This window comes from Triticum aestivum, chromosome 4D (genome assembly GCF_018294505.1).
Source record: "Triticum aestivum cultivar Chinese Spring chromosome 4D, IWGSC CS RefSeq v2.1, whole genome shotgun sequence".
In the NCBI taxonomy this organism is placed as follows: domain Eukaryota; kingdom Viridiplantae; phylum Streptophyta; class Magnoliopsida; order Poales; family Poaceae; genus Triticum; species Triticum aestivum.
The window spans coordinates 473,935,333-473,942,065 of record NC_057805.1 but is presented as its reverse complement, the minus strand read 5'-3'; positions in this window follow the sequence as shown (position 1 = coordinate 473,942,065).

Here is a 6,733-nt window from a genome sequence, read left to right as displayed (position 1 = left end):
CCCGTCGCCCGCGCCGCACACGCGCGCCGCGCCCGCGCCCGCCTGTGGCCCCTGGGCCATTGCCAGGTGGGGCCTCGCGCCCCTGAGCCACTGCCCCTGGGCCCGAACCCCCTAGGGCCAATGACATGTGGGGCCCAGCCCACAGAACGAAAAAATAATAATAATAATAAAATAAATTTAATTAATTAATTAATTAATTAACTAAATTAATTTAGTTAATTAACCCTGTTTAGATTAATCTAATTTAATTAATTAGTTTAATTATTAGTTAATTAATTAGTTAACCCTAATTACCCTAATCAGTCTATGTCATGTGGGACCCACGTGTCAGATGACTGCTGATGTCAGCATGATGTCATGCTGATGTCATCGCAACACTGTTTCGGATAATGCATATATTAAATAATTAAATAAATTCCAGAAATTAATAAAATCTTTAAAATTTAATATAAAATAAACCGTAGCTCGGATGGAAAAACTTTGTACATGAAAGTTGCTCAGAACGACGAGACGAATCCGAATACGTAGTCCGTTTGTCAGCCACACGTTCCTAGCATAGCGAACATGGAACTTTCCCCCTCCGTTTCATCTGTCCGAAAATGTGAAACATTGGGAATACTTTCCCGGATGTTCCCCCCCCTTCGCCGGTACCACCTACTGCCGCGTTAGGACACACCTAGCACCGCTCATTGTCATGTCACGCATCGTCATGCTTATGTTTGCATTGTATTTACTGTTTCTCCCCCCTCTTCTCTCCAGTAGACTACGAGACCGACACTGCTGCTGCCCAGTTCGACTACGGAGTTGACGACCCCTCCTACTTGCCAGAGCAACCAGGCAAGCCCCCCCCTTGATCACCAGATATCGCCTATTCTTCTCTATACTGCTTGCATTAGAGTAGTGTAACATGTTACTGCTTTCCGTTAATCCTATACTGATGCATAGCCTGTCCTTGCTTCTACTGTTGTTACCTTTACCTGCAATCCTACATGCTTAGAATAGGATGCTAGTTTTCCATCAGTGGCCCTACATTCTTGTCCGTCTGCTGTGCTATACTATCGGGTCGTGATCACTTGGGCGGTGATCACGGGTATATATTTATGTACTATATACATGACACATGTGGTGACTAAAGTCGGGTCGGCTCGTAGGAGTATCCGCAAGTGGATCTTTGTGGCGGAGCGACAGGGCAGGTTGAGACCGCCTAGGTGAGAGGTGGGCCTGGCCCTGGACGGCGTCCGCGGTTACTTCGACATAACACACTTAACGAGTTCTTGGTATTTGATCTGAGTCTGGCCATTTGGTCTATACGCACTAACCATCTACGCGGGAGTAGTTATGGGTATCCCGGCGTCGTGGTATCAGCCGAAGCCTTCGTGACGTCAGCGACTGAGTGGCGCGCGCCGGATTGGACTGGAACGCCACTAGGCTAGGTCTGCTTCCGGCCGCGTACGCAACGTGCAGGTGTGCAATGGGCGATGGGCCCAGACCCCTGCGCGCATAGGATTTAGACCGGCGTGCTGACCTCACTGTTGTGCTTAGGTGGGGCTGCGACGTGTTGATCTTCCGAGGCCGGGCATGACCCAGAAAAGTGTGTCCGGCCAAATGGGATCGAGCGTGTTGGGTTATGTGGTGCACCCATGCAGGGAAGTTTATCTATTCGAATAGCCGTGTCCCTCGGTAAAAGGACGACCCGGAGTTGTACCTTGACCTTATGACAACTAGAACCGGATACTTAATAAAATACACTCTTCCAAGTGCCAGATACAACCCGGTGATCGCTCTCTAACAGGGCGACGAGGAGGGGATCGCCGGGTAGGATTATGCTATGCGATGCTACTTGGAGGACTTCAATCTACTCTCTTCTACATGCTGCAAGATGGAGGCTGCCAGAAGCGTAGTCTTCGACAGGACTAGCTATCCCCCTCTTATTCTGGCGTTCTGCAGTTCAGTCCACTAATATGGCCCTTTACACATATACCCATGCATATGTAGTGTAGCTCCTTGCTTGCGAGTACTTTGGATGAGTACTCATGGTTGCTTCTCTCCCTCTTTTCCCCCTTTCCTTTCTACCTGGTTGTCGCAACCAGATGCTGGAGTCCAGGAGCCAGACGCCACCGTCGACGATGACTCCTACGACACTGGAGGTGCCTACTACTACGTGCAGCCCGCTGACGACGACCAGGAGTAGTTAGGAGGATCCCAGGCAGGAGGCCTGCGCCTCGTTTGATCTGTATCCCAGTTTGTGCTAGCCTTCTTAAGGCAAACTTGTTTAACTTGTGTCTGTACTCAGATATTGTTGCTTCCGCTGACTCGTCTGTGATCGAGCACTTGTATTCGAGCCCTCGAGGCCCCTGGCTTGTATTATGATGCTTGTATGACTTATTTATGTTTTAGAGTTGTGTTGTGATATCTTCCCGTGAGTCCCTGATCTTGATCGTACACATTTGTGTGCATGATTAGTGTACGGTCAAATCAGGGGCGTCACAAGTTGGTATCAGAGCCGACTGCCTGTAGGAATCCCCCTTTCCACACTCCTTGGTCGAAGTCGAGTCTAGACATTACAAAAACTTTTACTAACATGGTTGTGTGGCTTACGGGCCCACGTCGCCATTGGGTGGTACTAGGATCTTTTACTCCTCGACCTTTACTCTGGGACTCTGAACTCTCTTCTACTCGGGTTAAACGAATTTACTAACTCTAACACTAGGATCCCGTGACCGCATTCACCCCAAAGTTGGATAAGCCATAGTTGTTTCTTAGAATAGTATTTTGAACAATTCACACACTGTCATTTGACTCCTTTGAAACGTCTTTGCTTTCAGATGGAACCCACGAGGCAGGTCGTGCGCCACACGACGGCCATTGGTGCCTCGGGATCACCTGCTGTGCTAGCTGAGATGATGACCTATCTGGGTTATCGCTGGCACCCTGAGTACACCGTCTACGAGGAGTACCAGGACTTTAACCAGGAGCAGTACCGTGCCATCGTCCACCTCTACTCGCGGGAGTATGACTCCACTACTGTGCTGCACACCGCTCATGGTGTTGGTGTGACCATCGATATGGCTGTCCACGATGCTGCTTATGCTGCTCTGACACGCCTTCGTGGAGAGTATCGGGAGTTGGACACCTCCCCTTTCAGGCACATTGCTATCGCATCTGATGTTGGTGCGGAGGGATACTATACTGCTGCCTACTCCACTGTCACCCGAGAGTCCTTCTACCATCAGAACCTGGTTCTGCATGCTGATGGGCTGGATCGAGCTAACTGAGCTCTTCGCCACGATTTGTACACCACCCGTCAGCACCTTTACCGTGCTCTGACGCTGTTACACCCCTTTGTCCGATCTAGGGAGCTGCCCCATTCTGCGATCTACCCAGCCAGGACTGTGATGCCCCAGGGTGTCGGCTGGCCAGATGTAGGAGGCCACTCTCCCGCACTTGGACCTCTTCTGCCACCTGAGCGTCAGGTTCTGCACCAGAGTATTCGCGGACCCCAGGTTCCTGACGTGGAGTTCCCGATGCGACACTACCAGCTTTCAGGCTACACCTACCTCCACAGTACCTCTTGGGACTGATGTAGGCTTGCTTGTTAGTGTTAGATGCATTCGCCGCGAGCCTGTGTGCCGCCTATGTTGTTTTAGTCTATGTACTGAACTTTGTGTACTGAACTCTATGCATGACCCCTTTTTGTAAGTTATGCCGACTACTATGTAGTAGTTGTCGTGCTCCTTTCATTATGCTTGTTTCATCATGAATGATTCTTGTCTTTGCAAATTTCTCAATGCTGAACTACCCCTGTTATATATTAGCAGGATGGTTAGACCAGGTGGTCGTGGTAGTGGTGGCAATGCCCCACCACCACCTGAGTACATGGCTGGTATGATCCAACAGTTCGAACTGAACCGCCAATTCATGGAAAATATGATGGCTCAGTTTCCTCGCCCCAATATGGACCAGCAACCAACCCCAGTAACTCTGCAGGATTTCATGCGCCTCAATCCAACTGTCTACCGCAGCTCAACTCAGCCTCTGGATGCTGATGACTGGCTCCGTGACATCACCTATGAGATGGAGTCTACCAATGTAGCCCCTGCCAGCTATGTCAACTTTGCTTCCTTCTTTCTGAAGGGACCCGCAGCTCAATGGTGGGACAGCCACAGGCGTACTCTGCCAGCTGGAACAATCATCGCCTGGCCAGACTTCCAAGCTGCTTTCCGTGCCCGCTTCATTCCTCAGGGAGTCATGGAGCGGAAGAAGCGTGAGTTTCGCAACCTCACCCAAGGCAACAAAACTGTTGAAGCTTATCAGCGGGAGTTTCTGGACTTGTCTCGCTATGCTGAAGAGGACATTGCAACTGATGCCCGCAGACAGGAGAAGTTCCGTGATGGCCTTCAAGCTGACATCAAGCTCGCACTTCTAGTGCATGACTTTGCTGATTTCGCCACCCTGGTGAACAAGGCCATCAATGTCGAAACTGGTCTGCAGGAATACCAGAGCTCCCACAGGCACAACCGTGACACGGGCTCATCTTCGGGCCCGCCCTCACATAAGCGTAAGATATGGATCCCGAACAGCATGTACCGTCCAAATGCATCTGCCCCAAGGCAGACCTATGCTGCACCTCGTCTGCCTCCACCACCATCTAGGCAGTCAAGACTTCCAGCTCCACCATCCCAAGCTCCTGTTCCCACTCCCAATAATGGTTTGTGCTTCAGGTGTGGTCAACCAGGACACCGTGCTAGAGAATGCAACCAGAACCAGAATCAACTGGCCCTTCCAGCAACTGGCCGTGGTAACAACCAGCCCCGCAACAACAATGCTAAGTCTTATGGTCGTGCTCATGCCAACCACGTTGATCTGAACGAAGCTCAAGACCAGCCTGCTACTGCGATGGGTACACTCCTCGTAAATTCAGTACCAGCATCCGTTTTATTTGATACAGGTGCATCGCATTCATTCATGTCAGAAGATTTTGCATACAAGCACGACGTTAAATGTGAGGAGATGAACACCTCGGTATTGGTCAAAACCCCCGTGGGTCAGTGTCAAACCTCCCTGGTTGGCATCGATGTCCCCGTGGAAATCGAAGGGCTGGAATTCTATGCCTCTCCCATTATCCTGAAGTCGTCTAACATCGACCTCATTTTGGGGATGGATTGGTTGAAAGCGCATACTGCTTCTATAGTTTGCGCCACTAAGATTGTTCATCTACTTCACCCTTCAGATGAAATAGTTGCTTACCAAGCTCATCTGGTGCAAAATGCCGAGGCCAGGCTTATGCATTGAATGCATTGAACGCCGCACCACTCGAGGGCATTGAAAACATTCCCGTCGTGCGTGAATTCCTCGACGTCTTCCCTGAAGAACTTCCAGGGATCCCCCCTGCTAGAGCTGTCGAATTCATCATCGACTTGAAACCAGGCACCACTCCTATAGCCAAGCGACCCTACAAGATGCCGCCGCATGAACTCCTTGAGCTTAAGGAGGAAATCGACAAATCTCTTCGCAAAGGATTCATTCGCCCAAGTTGCTCTCCTTGGGGAGCACCTTCTCTCTTTGTCAAGAAGAAGGATGGGACAAACCAATTAGTTCAAGACTACCGTCCTATAAACCAAGCTACCATTCAGAATAAATACCCTCTTCCTCGGATCAATGATCTGTATGATCAACTGGCGGGTTCGTTAGTGTTCTCTAAGCTCGACTTGAGGTTGGGTTACCACCAGATCCGTGATCGCGAAGAGGATATCCCAAAGACCGCCTTCGTGACTCGCTATGGTTCATACGAGTACACCGTCATGTCTTTCGGTTTAACCAATGCTCCAGCCACCTTCTCTCGTCTGATGAACTATATATTCATGGATTACCTCGACAAGTTCGTTGTGGTTTATCTGGATGATATCCTGGTATTTTCCAAGAACGAAAAAGAACATGCTGAACATCTTCGACTTGTGCTGGAAAAGCTACGAGAGCATCAACTGTATGCCAAGTTCTCCAAATGTGAATTCTGGCTACCGGAAGTAACCTATCTTGGGCATGTCATCTCTAAGGATGGTATTGCCGTCAACCCTGAACGAGTCCAGGCTATCCTTGATTGGACTCCTCCCAAGAACGTTAAGCAAGTCAGAAGTTTTCTCGGTCTCGCCAGCTATTGCCGTCGATTCGTCGAGAACTTCTCCAAGATCGCCAGGCCTCTGACTAACCTGTTGCATAAGGGCGTCAAGTTCCAATGGACAGACAAATGTCAGGAAAGTTTCCAGGCACTCAAAGACAAGTTGACTTCTGCCCTAGTTCTAGCTCCACCTGATACTAAGAAGGACTTCGTCATTTACTGCGACGCTTCCCGTCAAGGATTAGGCTGTGTCCTAATGCAAGACCGCAAAGTGATTGCTTATGCCTCTCGGCAATTGCGCCCTCACGAAGAGAACTACCCAGTTCACGACCTCGAACTTGCTGCTGTCATTCATGCGCTGAAGCAGTAGCGACATTACCTTCTCGGTAATCGTTGCGAGATCTTCACTGACCACCAAAGTCTGAAGTATCTGTTTACTCAGCCAGACCTGAACCTCCGTCAGCAGAGATGGATGGAGCTTGTTGCAGACTTTGACTTGGGTATTTCCTATACGCCAGGCAAGCTAATGTAATGGCTGATGCCTTGAGCCGCAAGTCTTACTGCAACCACCTCCAGGTTCACAAAGTTCAGCCCTCGCTTGTGGAAGAATTCCGGAAG